This window comes from Falco peregrinus, chromosome 4 (assembly GCF_023634155.1).
Source record: "Falco peregrinus isolate bFalPer1 chromosome 4, bFalPer1.pri, whole genome shotgun sequence".
Taxonomy (NCBI): Eukaryota; Metazoa; Chordata; class Aves; order Falconiformes; family Falconidae; genus Falco; species Falco peregrinus.
Window position 1 is genome coordinate 44,676,174 of NC_073724.1, and position 13,289 is coordinate 44,689,462.

General features: G+C 40.6%; 1 protein-coding gene across 2 annotated transcripts in view; it reads right to left on the reverse strand.

The window, feature by feature from the left end:
- Nucleotides 1–13,289, reverse strand: part of KCNJ15 (potassium inwardly rectifying channel subfamily J member 15) — a 37,076-nt gene that overhangs the window by 17,941 nt on the left and 5,846 nt on the right. Inside the window, exon 1 of one of the 2 annotated variants that reach the window (XM_055803069.1) lies at nucleotides 5,843–6,219. The exons of the other annotated variant lie outside the window; for it this stretch is intronic. The gene's annotated coding sequence lies outside the window, so the exon portion shown is untranslated. Of the gene's footprint in view, nucleotides 1–5,842; nucleotides 6,220–13,289 lie in introns of those variants that run through there. 2 annotated transcript variants of the gene reach the window in all.

Consider the following 13,289-nt stretch of genomic DNA (forward strand, 5'->3'; position numbering starts at 1 on the left):
GACCTTCAAAAAATGTCATCAGGGCCTGCCTGTGAACAACCTGCATCCTACACCTTTGTCACCACTGCTTATTTCGAATGATCCCCTCTTCACAGTGTGGCTCAAATCTGCCTCTGCTTTTCAGCATGCCTAACCTGCCATTCAGCAAGATGGAGCTAGTAATCAATAGAAAAAGATAACTAAACCAGAGCCATTCAGTGGCACATATTGTCTTAAGCTGATCAAAGTAAGATAAAAGTAGTTTCTGTTCATAGCACCTGAAAGTTTTAGGAACTCGACAAATTCTGAATCTTTGACCACTGTTTTCTTCTGAGGCTGGGAAATGAGGATCTGGTCCTTCTTCCCAACTTTTTTGTGGATTTCAGTGTTAATGTTTGAGCTCATATAGTATGTATTATGCTTAAATCAAAGTTTCTAGTGAGAACACAAAGGTTATTGACTTCTGTGACACTGTCAGTCTTTATGTGACAGCTTGGGTTTCTTAAGATCGTATAAAGCAATCAGAAATAGAAGCTTTTCCTTGAATATGTAATCATATTTGTAAGACCCAAAGAAGTAACGCAGTAATTAAAGGCATAGTGCCCCAGTCTTACATTTTCACAGTTTACCAATCAGAGCTGTATCTGCAAAGGCAGAACTCCGCACTACGGTACAGTAGTGGAATATATCACTGGAATTGCTCCACTGAAATGATTTCTTGGATTTCTGTACATAAAAACTAAGAAATTGTCTTAAATTAAGATTTTATGTTCCCTATCACCTGAGACCTTGCAAAAGGGAGGGAGATTTAACTACCAATAAATATTATTCCGGGTCATGATCAAGTCACAGCTTTGGTCATTTTACACTGACAGGAAAAGACCTCAACACTAAATTTTAGAGCTTTTTGTTCCTAAAATGTATATTTAAGGTTCAGGACATCTCTTATGGATTTTTTTGTTAGTTTGTTGGTTGGTTTGTTTTTTTAAAAACTGCAAGAATAGAGCAGAGTATGAACAAACTTCAAGGACCAAGCACTTCTCAAGACTTGGGCTGAAGCACCAATAATGTTTTTACCTGTATTGAAGACAGGGAGTGAGGCTTGTAGCCTTAATTGTGTTGGCATAATTATCTCAAGAAAAGCAAGAGTATGAGGAAAAATTAGATATATTTCTGGCAGTATGACAGACCTTTAGACCTCTGCAAAGCTAGCTGAATTATGGCATAATACTACAAATTTTACTTGTTGGAATCTGTTTGCACAGATAAAACCAAACAGACCTCAACTTAGAGCTCACGGTGTGATGCTGCCAGCTGAAGAAACCTTTCTGGCCTCTACATTTCCCATTAGAGTATAAAAGGGCCACAGTGTGAATGAGAACCAGACCTGAAGCCTTTTGTTTGTCCATTATATATAGATAAAAATATCATTGTTAGCTTTCCCACACCTGCCTGAGTTGTATTCACTACTCTTGTGGAAGCATTTTTACACAGCAGGCTATTTCAGTTTTTGACTCTTTACTGTGATGTGATAAAAGCTTTCAGCACCATTTATGTAGCTCATTTCATGACAGGTAATGGACACTGAAAACTAGCACCCATGAGCTGACATTTGCTATGTTAATTTATGATTCATAAACAGAATCCCTTATAACAATTGACTTCCTGCCTAATCTTAGGGGAAGAGGAGCTGTGATCTAAAAACAGTAAGCTGGGAAGAGTCAAAGGACCAGCTGCCATGTATGGTAGAGGCCACCAAGTATGACAGTTAATGAAACTCAATATGGTAATAAAATAAAATATTGCCTTAGAAGTTTTTCTTTTTTTTTTTCATCCTAAGCTTTTGCATTGTTGTGAGAATGTTTTGACATTTGCCTAAAAAAATGAATCAGAATTGCAAGTGCTCTGTATCACTCAGACACCTCCTCCCACATGCTGGTATACCTTTGGTGTGTGAATGAAGCCCAGCCTTGCTCAAATGCTGTGAAAATCACAGAAAGCACATCTTTGCTTACCTTCCCTTAGTCCCTTTATTCATTGGTGCAGTACACAGTCTACTATGGAGAGAAGGGACTGTTGATAGATTTGGTGTTGAAGTGTTTGAGGAAAGAAACGTTTAGGAAACATTATTTCTGGATAAAGCAGCAGGAAACTGAAGCCTGTTTGCTTGGCCGAGAGGCTGGAGGGGGTTCAGAAGAAAATAGGTGGCATGGAAGTTTCCAGGAGTAAGTATAGGCAGCTTTGAGTGAGATCATCACTGAGCAGAAAACAAGGGAGTGCTTAGGGGGATCTTTACAGACAAGGTCAGAAAAATTCAGAAACACTTTTTCCAGTTGACATTTTCCTTGGAAAATGTTGACTGAAATAAAAATCATTTAAGCAGGAAGAATTTATTTACTGGTGAAAGTCTATATTATTGTATATTTTTATCAGGCTATGTAATTCTAGTGAGAAGGGGAAAATTTGATCATAATATATTTTTTCCCTTTTCATCAGTTCATGCTAAGAATATACCTTTTAAGTCATCTAAGTAGGTGTACTGTTATATATATTGCTTCATTACAGATTACGGCAATTTGTTCAACAAATAAACATTTTTATCATATAGCCTCTATGCAAAAGTGTGAATTGTAGATAAGGAAAAGTTCATAATGTAAACCCAGAGAAGTATCCTGCAAGCTCCAATCTAACCAAGAGTGAATCACTTCAGTTAAAGCAACAGAGATTAAATTAATCTAAGCAGGTGATAATTTTCTTCCAGTCAAAACTTGTTTTACTTTATCACTTTTGATAGAGACGGTGGCTTACCCAGGCTCTGTAAGCATGGACAACTCTAGGTGACACTCTCCATGAGAAAAACAAACCAGAAAGGAGTCAAGTGTGGTTCTAAAGGCACCAGACTGCAGTTCCCAAGGTTTAGACTTCCCCTCCACCTTAAAACCCAGGTAAAATGCATTATGCCCTGAAGGTCAGATTGCACAGGCTACTTTGAACCACGTGGAAGAAAGACATTTCTTAATCAAGAAGCCCTCCTGGGAGGCAACAGAAAGGCAGCTGGCTCTCATACCTCAGCAGACACAGTGCAGGGAGGGAAGGGGCTTTGCAAGTAACGAAATGCCTAGATCAAAGTGACCAGATGCTTACCACTGACACCCACAAAGTGAGCCAGATCTCCTCAGCAAGGACTCCAAGGAGATTCTCAAGCCTTGGTCAGCAAAAGCTTGCAGGGCTTCCCAGTATCCCCAAGGGTGTCCTGAAGACACAGGGAATCTGCACAACGCTGTGGTACTTCCCTGAGATACATGCCGGGTCCAACTTTTGTCCCAGCAGTTTGGTTTCAACCTTTCACCAAAGACAGCCTGAGGTTTGCAAAAGGCTCTGCTGGAAGGTGGAATTTGCCAGACACATTTCTCCACAGTGGGTAAAAATGACCACAGATGTGTTATGTCAAAAATATGCCAACCCTCACTATGTCCAAACATTTACTTTGTCCAGTAAAGTATGATAATACTTAGAGCATTCATGTCATTGCTTGCTCTCTCTCTGCCTGACCATGACCTCTAACTTGCTGTGAACTTCAGATGGTGCTAGTCATACAAAGATAATTTCATACGCTTAGGAGGAGGAAAAGATGCTGTGGCTCTTGCCATTTTCCTTCCTTTCTCCTGCCCAATTAGTAATGTATCCGCTGCTTTTGGCTGCTCTCCATGTGTTTTTCACACCATTCAGGCTCAACAGGTATAGAATGAGCAGGCATTTCAATTCATGCACCCCCAATACAAGGCAGCTACTTTTTTCAGCTGTGCCCTGTTTACTCCAAGAGCATGCACATGCTGAACACCAAGCTATTTACCATATTAATGTTACAAACACATTGAGTGTTAAAATGATCCTCAAACCTGTAGTAACTCATTCAAGTAAGTCATGAATGTTGTCTCATCCCAAGGGGTCAAGGATAGCTCAGCAGGAAGGAGGCTTTGAATAGTTAATACTTAGTGAATTTGTTTGGGCTGAAAATGTTGATTTTAACTATTTGATGCTCTAACCAGTATTTTATGTAATTTCCATATACACAGTGTAGCCAACAAGGTAAAGACTTTTTCCTCCATTAAAAAAAAACCACCACAACAACAACACCGCCCCCCCCCCCCAAAACAAAACCAACAACAAACCAAACGCAACTCCCCCAAAAACAACATAAGAAAAGCCCAAAACAACTGTGCCATAATCTGCTTTGTTTTTCCTGGAAACAGAGTGAATCAGAATTTATTTCAAAATGTTCTGAGGTTCAGCATGCAAAACAGTTAAGTTTCTGTTTTTCTTGGCCCCTCACAAGAGTACTGCTTGGTACTTCACAGCTTTGGTATCTACCTGTTCCCAAAGAACACAGCCTGTCTGTGTGAACTGTGTGTCTTAGGAGAGAGAAACAGGAGAGCAGGAGGGAATAATAGTCCAAACTGCTTTAATATATCCTGGACAAACAAAAATTTCAGCTCCCATCAGGGCTGTGGGTCGATGGCTTGTTTGTTTCATTGCATGAGGAGCCAGGATAAAAAAGAACTGTTTGTTTTCATTTGAAATTCTATAAAAAGTAACAGGACTGAAGTATTGTATGTATGTTGGAAGACTGAAGCCCAAGTCATCTGCTGCTGTTTTTGTCTCTAGGCCATGCCTCATTTACTGGGATGAAATTCTTGGGGAAGTTTTTGGTCTCGTCTACACTCTGCTTTTCAAAAACGATGCCAGTTTGTACTGTACAACCAACACTATGTTACATTCCAGGCTTGTTTCCCCCCTCCTATAAGCTGATTATTAGAGAGTGCAGAGAGCATAGTGACATTTTACAACCAAGGATATAAAGAAGACATTTCTGTAATAGCAAATTGCCCCCTTTCCCCCTCAATTTTAAAAAAAGAAATCACAGGTAATACAGGAGAACACAGACAGGTAGGTAGGCAGGCACTTGATCAGAAAGACCCTAGAAATGCCTCTAAATACAGCCAAAGGCAAGCGAGGAAGTGAGCTTAGTTAAAAAGTAATGCAGATACTCCTGGTTCACAAAGGAAAGCCAGCTTTGTTCCTTTTTATGATCAGCAGGGAGAAAAAAGGAACTTATCTGTAAATCTCTTTACAGCCTGATCCCTGTGTGAAAACAAAAAGTGAGGCAAAACTAAGCTACATTGAAGTAGAGGGGAATTTGCACCACAGGCTCAGGCTGTGATTACTGAGGATAAGCCAAACCTGTTGTAAACAAGTAGTTTGAAGACACATGCAAAAGTTGGAAGAAAATGAATAATGTTCTCCAACTCAGACATGTTTACATTCTTTATACCTACCATAGAAAACTTACATAATCTTTTCTTATTCAGATAGGTAACAGGGACTGGATAAAGTTCTAGGCAAGCTTTCCCACTATGTCAATGAAAACTTATTTTTGCATTGAAAAAAAGAACCAGAGCTGACTGAAAGGTATGCTTCTAAGACCCTAAAAAGCACTACAGATTTCTATAAGAAAAAACCTCTGGCAGTCAAACATTTACAGAGATAGGTTCAGCATCTGCCACCCTCCCCAACATATAAAAATATCAGCCACATACATTACAAACCTCACATTCAGTAGCTTGCATCAGTGGAAAGACCAAACCATGACAGCTTTTGCTTTATCATTGCTAAAATGCCTGTATCTCAAAGTTCACAAGAAGGCATAATCTTATATACATTTTTCTTTTACAGACAGTTTCTAAATCCTTAAATTACTAATATAAGAGGAAAATAGGAAAAGAACCTACTCATTAGCTTTCAGTTCCGCACAGTCTCCAAAGCACTGTTAAGCATGTATGCATTTCTGACAAATACCTCTTACCTGTAAAAGAGCAATGTTCAGATTCCTTACTAGATGTTATCGTCATGACAAGTCAAACAATCTTTTTTATAAAAGGTTGGATGTCTTTTCAACAAAGCATGTGTGCATGGTTAAAAAAAAACCAAAACAAAACACAACCCTCAGAGAGTCTCTCTTCCCTCACTGTCAGTCAAAAGCAAGTTGGAATAAGTCTGAGTTGGAATTACCTGAATAAAGAAACTGGAGAGAGGGAGGGAGGAGAGGGAGGGAGGGGGAAAGAGAGAGAGAGAGAGAGAGAGAAGAAAAAAAAAATAGTCTGAGAGGAGACTCAGTGATGTCAGCAGTATGTCTTAAGGAAACCTACAGCTGAGCCCGGCAAATTTTATAACTACGTTGCACTCAACACCTAGTTACGTGGTAAGCAAATACCTGCTTAAGAGGAAACTGATGTACTTTTAAAGAACGTCAGTTAATCTTTGACGGAACTTTAGCCAGGTTGATCAAAGTCCCTCAAAGGCCTTATTGCCTAAATAAATAAGGTTACAAGTGGCTGTATAATGCTAAGAAAAGAGTAAGAACAAAAAGTCAACATTATTGATTACCCCTTTCCTGTTGGCAAAAGGGAGGCTGAAACTCATCTGAAGCAAATTCATACTATGGTTGTAACACACTGAGCTGTAACAGCCACGGACGCAGCTGAAATCCCTGACCACCAAAGTTTCCAATCTGTTTCGCCACAACACTCTTTTCCTTTGATGACTTACTCTGGGTTTGCTTCAGTGCCTTTCTGCTCGTTTCCTAGATGCAGAAAGCACAGAGAGTGATGATTTGAATTGGGGAAGGTTCAGCACCCTGAACACATCGAAGAAGACATGTGGATGTTTGCCATCTGTAAAGCTTGTACACTGCAGTTTGTACCACTTGGTATTTGACGGGACTCCCTGAACTGAATGCAAACAGCAGCAGTGAAAGAGAGGTCACTGCAGTACTAGAAAGGTTAATGTGATAGCCCTTGCATATCATTCTTCTGTGTCCATGTTCCCAGGAATACTGCTTCCAGGAATTACATAGCTCATTAAGCTAGTCCAATACACCTGTAGCTCAGCATCACCTGCAGGGACATCCCATGGTCCAACCGATGCCAGGTTAACTTCATTCCTTCTCACTTGTGGGAAAGAGGAGATCAACACACGATGAATTGTTTACTAAAAAAATTCTGACCACCTCAAATTCACAGAGAACGCATTATCAAAAACAAAATCTCTCCTTTCCTCAGCAGTGTTGGTAAACAGACATTTAAATGCCATTAACAGACATTAATAATATCATGATATGCAACCATAGGAAACTAGAGGCTGGAATTCTGCCGTCAAGTGGTCAGCTGTGTAGGCATTCAGGCAGTGCCAGCAGGCAGCAGCTGTTTTATATTTAAAAGGATAACAGTTAGATGTGATTTTTTTTCCCTTTGCCAGAGACTAAAGAATTTCACACGACTTGAATTCTTCCCCAGATCCATGAACCTGTTGCACTGGTATCTCTTTCTCTATATTTACTATGAGGGAGACGGCAACAGCTCCTATCAGTTTTCATTGTATATATATAGATATATATATATAAAATGCTTGTGGATGTCTTCTTCTCCTTTCAGAGAAGCTCCTTTGTTTGCAGAGCCCTCTGCAGTGTCATGGGATAAAGCACCTATACTAGAAACTCTTTTTCGCTATCTGATTAAATTATGTTTAGCTGTAACTGAATTATACATTATTAAACCCCCCCAATTACACCTTTCCTCTTCTTTCTTTGGACAAAGTTTGGGAAACTGCCCAAATCATAACTGAATATGAATATTCTCATGTGCTAGTCCCATACATCCCCCAAATCAGCATCCATGGCAACATGGTGCTTGTGAAATCATCTGCAGTGTGAAGGGTGGTTGGGAGAGCGTAATATGAGGATATGCTCTGAACGATGCATTTCACATTTTGTGCAACCACACTACAGTTCAGTTTTAAATTTTTGTACTGTTTTGCTAATACCCTGTGGATTCTTATCCCATTCCAGAAGACAGACCAGCAGAGCAGAGGGTAGAATTTAAGTTGTATGAGCATTTCCCAGCTTTGCACGCTTGACTTGAAAATGTAAATACCTTTCTTTGAACATGATTTTCCATTCATCCATTCAGCAGAGAGCTCACAGGTGATCAGGGCTCTGAGGACGAAATGATGACTACAAAACCTGTCTCCCAGGAAGCTGTGAAGAGGCTCCAGAAGATGACTGAGTTGGCTACACTGCTTATGGACATGTAAAACGGTCTTCAAATTTCTCATCCCCCCATTTTCTCTCTGCTTTAATTGTGCTGCTTCTTCCCCAACTTTGCACCGTCTCTGGTTGTTTGTACAAACCTGTCAGTGAATCCCGTCAGGCTGCTAAACCAGACAGAAAGTGTCATGTGTCTGTTCCTTTCTGCAGGGTTACTTTTCTGCCAGTCTAACAATCTGAGACACCCCATCTAGAGGCCACCTGAGTTTGGGAGCTCCTACAAAAGGAGTGAGAGGAGTGCATGGCCAGCAGAGGAAAAGCAGGACATGGGTTACCCCAAGTGAGCAGCCTGCCAATAGCTGTCTCTGCTCAGCTCTGACTCCTCCTTTATTACCAGCAAACTATCTCAGTCAAGTGTTTACTGGCAGGTGACCACATGCTCCAGGATGGTTCCCACACTGCTGCTGAGGTGGGCCAAAAGAAGAAACTAATTTGTTAGTTCATGCCCTCCAAAACATGTAAACTCATGTGTTCTTTCTTCAGCTTTACCTCAGTACCGAAACTCAAGAATCTGCCTCCTTACAGCAACAACAGGTAAGAGTTCAAAAGTTTGGCCAAGATAAGTTGAAATACTTATCCAAAATTCTTCAATCAATAAAGCTGAGCAGGAAATCCCATGATGATAAGGGGCTTGCTCAGGGCATTTTCAGTTCTTATGTTGGCTCTGGTTAAATTTAAGTTAGGAAAAGAGACAATAAAACTAGAATCCCTGGTAGTAAAGTTAGTCCTACACATCAGATCTGCACCTCCAACTTAACCTCCATCAGAAAGTTAGTTCTTTTACTGAAAAAGTTCTTTGGGCTTTTCATGTGGAGTGTGACCTGTGTGGGGAGCTCATGAGGATGTCTGCAGTGAGAATGGGGAAAAGCCACAGCAATAGTGACGCTGGCACTCTCTCTTCTCCTTTGTTTCTGTGAGCCCCAAATTCATGACTTAAAAATTAGACACAGGATATAAAGCAATTGGGATTGGTATATAAAACCAGACACAAGACTAGAAATGGACCTTGCACAAAGTAAGGTTAAAATGTCCTGAGCAGAGATGTCACCTGAGAACCGCTGAACACCTATTTGTACTTTATGTACATATCTGTGTAAAGCTGAGCCTTGTCTACTCCTGCGCAGATTCTTAGAAGTACTGAGGAGCACAGCTCCCAGAGGAATCACACTGGTGACTGGACACTGTTGCATACATGATCTCTCAGGACTCAGACTCCCTCTGTAACACTGGGATAATAGTACAGCCAAACCTTAGAACAAATGCAAAAAAGATGGGAAGGAAAAGCACAAAAAATTATCTCTTGTAATAGCGCATTTATTTTTAGTGCACCCTCCAAGTCAAAACAATTTCATAAAGTGTTCAGTTCTGCTGGCTGGAGGCCAGAACTGTTCTGCCATGATTCGTGGTGCTCTGCATTCTGCAGCCATTTCAGTCCTGCAGCCCAAACACTGCTTTTATATTTCAGTACTAAACTGATAGAACTTAATGTTTTCTGCATGTACCAGCTGGCTTTCTACCTTCATCTACACAAGTTATTTTTTTCTATTTTTATTGTAGGCTTTTGAAAAACTGCATCAATAATAGCAAGGCTTTCAGTAAGCAGAAGGGTGAGTGAAAAGCTGGCAGGAGTCCTGCCTAAGTTGTCCATGGGCTTATTACTTCAAAATGTGTCTTCATTTGAAAGCAAGTACTGTAAAACCAATGCAACAGAAACTGTCCACTTCATATTAACAATAACAAAGTATAACACACAATGCAGAACTAATCCCAAATACCATTTTGTCAAGAATTACTTGAATTACACCTTGTCATTCAGTATGTGACATGTCCAGGATTAAAAGTACATTCACTAAAAAGGGTAAAAAAGCCACACATTGTTATGCACATGAAAGAATTTGATTTTAAAAGTAAGAAACTAACTTTAAAATTATTTTCCTGTTCATGAACTTACTAGAAGACACCCTGCAGCTAAGGTTTCGGTGACTTTCTTGCGTGGAAATAGAAATACATACTTTTCAAACCAGAAGATTGAATAAGAGACATTCAAAGTATTTAATCCAAAACTGGTTCTTGTTAAACACAAAGAAGCTCTCCTGTGACTTTGCGCTCTCTTTACTGTCTGTTTTCTTGAATTGCTTTAAGATATTCTCCTATTTTTTGGTTTTTTGCCCTGTGCATTGAACTATTCATCTAAACTGTAAATCAAACCATTCATCTGCTTCTTATTGATCAGGTTCTTGATAAAAAAAAAAAAAGAATTGAAAGGGCTAAAGTTCATTACACAAATTCCCATGAGTTTAGGAAAACATAGGACCTGAAGGTGCTGTAGGAAATGCAATTCTCCAAGCACATGAATGCTAAGGGGCACATGAATCTTCACACTCCAGCAAAATCAGAAACCATGCTCTCACAGCATTGTGTGCTCTTAGGACAGTCAATACACATTTTTCCATCTTCTTTCTTTTGTTGCCTCTTTGTTGACATTGCAACAGCATCTGCACCAAGGAATTCATAGCACATTACCTAGGCTGCTACGGTTTAAAGTGGTGGTTTGCGTACAAGCACTCCGACATGTGTTCTTTGCATTATGAGAGGTTGTGGCTGAGACTGTCGTTCCAAAGGAAGATTCGTGCACATGAAAAACATATAATTGGAATGGGGTTTTATTCCACTTGATGAGCTTCACACGGAAGGATCTGGCTGAGGAGGTCCCAGCTCTGTTCTCAATGAAGCAAGCAGTGACCTTTGTGGAAACCCTGTTACTGCAGCAGTTAATGCTTTCAAAAGCTTCAACTTCACCCCAAGTAATTTGGATCTGAGAGGACTGTAGTTGCTGAGATGTGTTTTATCTGTTCACATTAGGGAAGGTGGTTGTTCTTCATCCAACTGGCTTGGGGTTTCAAAGCCTCAGCAAAACTGCTGTCCTGCTGGGGATGGAAGGACTTTGACAGCAAACCTCAGCTTCCAAATTTAAGCTCCTGCCTAGGGGTGTTGCTTCTTCATGACAAAAGTACTGACAAGTTATTGCCCAAGATGTCAAAAGGATTACCAGGTAGCAGAAAGCTCTGGAGAAAAAGCAGCCCCCTGAGAAAAGACACTCATTCCCAGGCATGTTTGGCTGCCTTCTCCCCAGCTGCGGAAATGAACATCCTCCGGTTTTGGTTCTAGCCCAGAGTCAGGGCAGATGCACAAGCAGGAATTCAAATCCAAGCTGACTTTCTACACTAGAGTGAAAATTACAATAGGCTTCAGATCCAAGAGGGATTTTAATTTCCCCTCCCCCATGAATCTGGCCAAAATGTCCGAAGCAGTCAAAATTCAGCTCAGATTCCTGGAACTGGGCCACATGACTTCACTTTCTGAAACACTGTGGTGGGTGCATGCTCAGTTTGCCACATCATGAGACAGCAGGATGCATAAAGCTATCCATACGGATGATCTGCTCACATTGCTGGTAACACCCCAGCAGGCAAAGATGCTTCCTGTAGCGCTTCTATGCTCATTCTTACGAAAGCAAGATCAGACAGCTTTCCAGGTCACTCAGGTTGTAGCTTTAACATGACATTGGTTTTATTGCAATAGGATCAGATCCACAGTCATGGAGAGCTATGCTCTGCAAGACCCAATCCTGAAAATTGCTCTTAGCTACAAGCAGTATATCTGGCCTAAGAAATGGCCCAGGGTTATGGTCCAGAAGAGCTGCTCCAGGGGATGTTGGGAGAAACAGGGCTGAAAGCAGTCAGCTGTGAGAACCACTGACTCAAAAAAAAGGGAGACAATTTTCTCTTACCTAGCACTTTCCTCCACTTGACCCATGATGGTTGGTCCCCCTGGTGTGCCTGTGGCTTCTCCTCAAGTGTGAATTTCCCTAGTTAGAGTTGTCCTGATGACCAGAAATCTTTCTGGAAAATGCTGGAAAGCCCCAGCTTCTCAGTTGTTGCATCCCTTCTTCTATTGATGTGTTTTCTCCGGCACAAAGAACATTCCTCAGTCAAAGAAAAACCTGCATATGCAATACCTCCTAGCTATATCCTGTCACATATCTTCAGTAGCACACTTTGAAGGACAGCAAGGGAAAGGGAAATCTCTCCTAGTCAGATTTCAGTTTCTTAGGGTCACTGAACCTGCAGAGTCCGCTCTGAATTTTCCACCATGGGGCCTCAATCTCTAGTTCTGAAACACATTTCATAGCAGTCCACAGCAGGTAGGTTAGTCTTTTTCCTTACCTTTAAAACTCAGTGATATTTTAATGGAGCTCTGCTTTGGAGTGATTTGAGAAGTACTTGGAATGGGCAGCAATAAAAGCCTTTTGAAAATACACATTATGTACTTTCTTCACCGAATTTCTTTGAGCTGTACAAACCTGTGATTCTTTGGGATAAAAACGTGGCATTACTATTACCAGTTTCAGATGCCAAGACTAGATGGCCTCTCAGGAAGCAGTACTAAAAAGGCAGAACAAATTAAGCAAGTAACTGTGTATTTTAAATGTCTTCATGGAAAATAACTGCTGGCTTGAATGAAAGGAAGCATAGACTTTTTCCATACTTTATCAAAGAAGATTATGAAGCGAACCTACAAACAACTACTGAGGTTGTTGGCAGAGCGTATGACACTACTAAAGTGCATGAAAAGAAGGTAATAAAGGGAAGGGTAAAGAATTTTCAGTACACAGTGTATGTACAAAGACTACCCCCAGGCTTACTATCACCAACATAGATCATGGCATCCCTACTACGAAAAGGTTAGGAAAGCGGTCTTCCAAAAGCAAAGGGCAAACATTTGTCCAGACAGTGCTAAAAAGCCTCAACTTTAAGATTAAATGTTGTAGAAAGCAGAGTTGCCATCATTTAATCTACTGAACTCAACTCTGAGAGGAAGTAAAATATAATCCATGATATTACAGGGGAAGAAAATGATTGTTTTGTGAGAAGATGATGGCACAGGGGTGCTGGCTGCACCCATTGTCACTGTGATTGCACCACAGTTTCCATCGCAACCTCCTGTTTTCATATACCATAAGCATTGCAAAATGCTGACCTTTGGGGCTGCATTTTTCCATGCTTGCTCCGTGCCCCAAAGGTGAATTCTTTCGGAAAGTCTGAGCAAAATCTTTTCAGGGACCGTGGCTGTTATGTTTTGGCTGTTG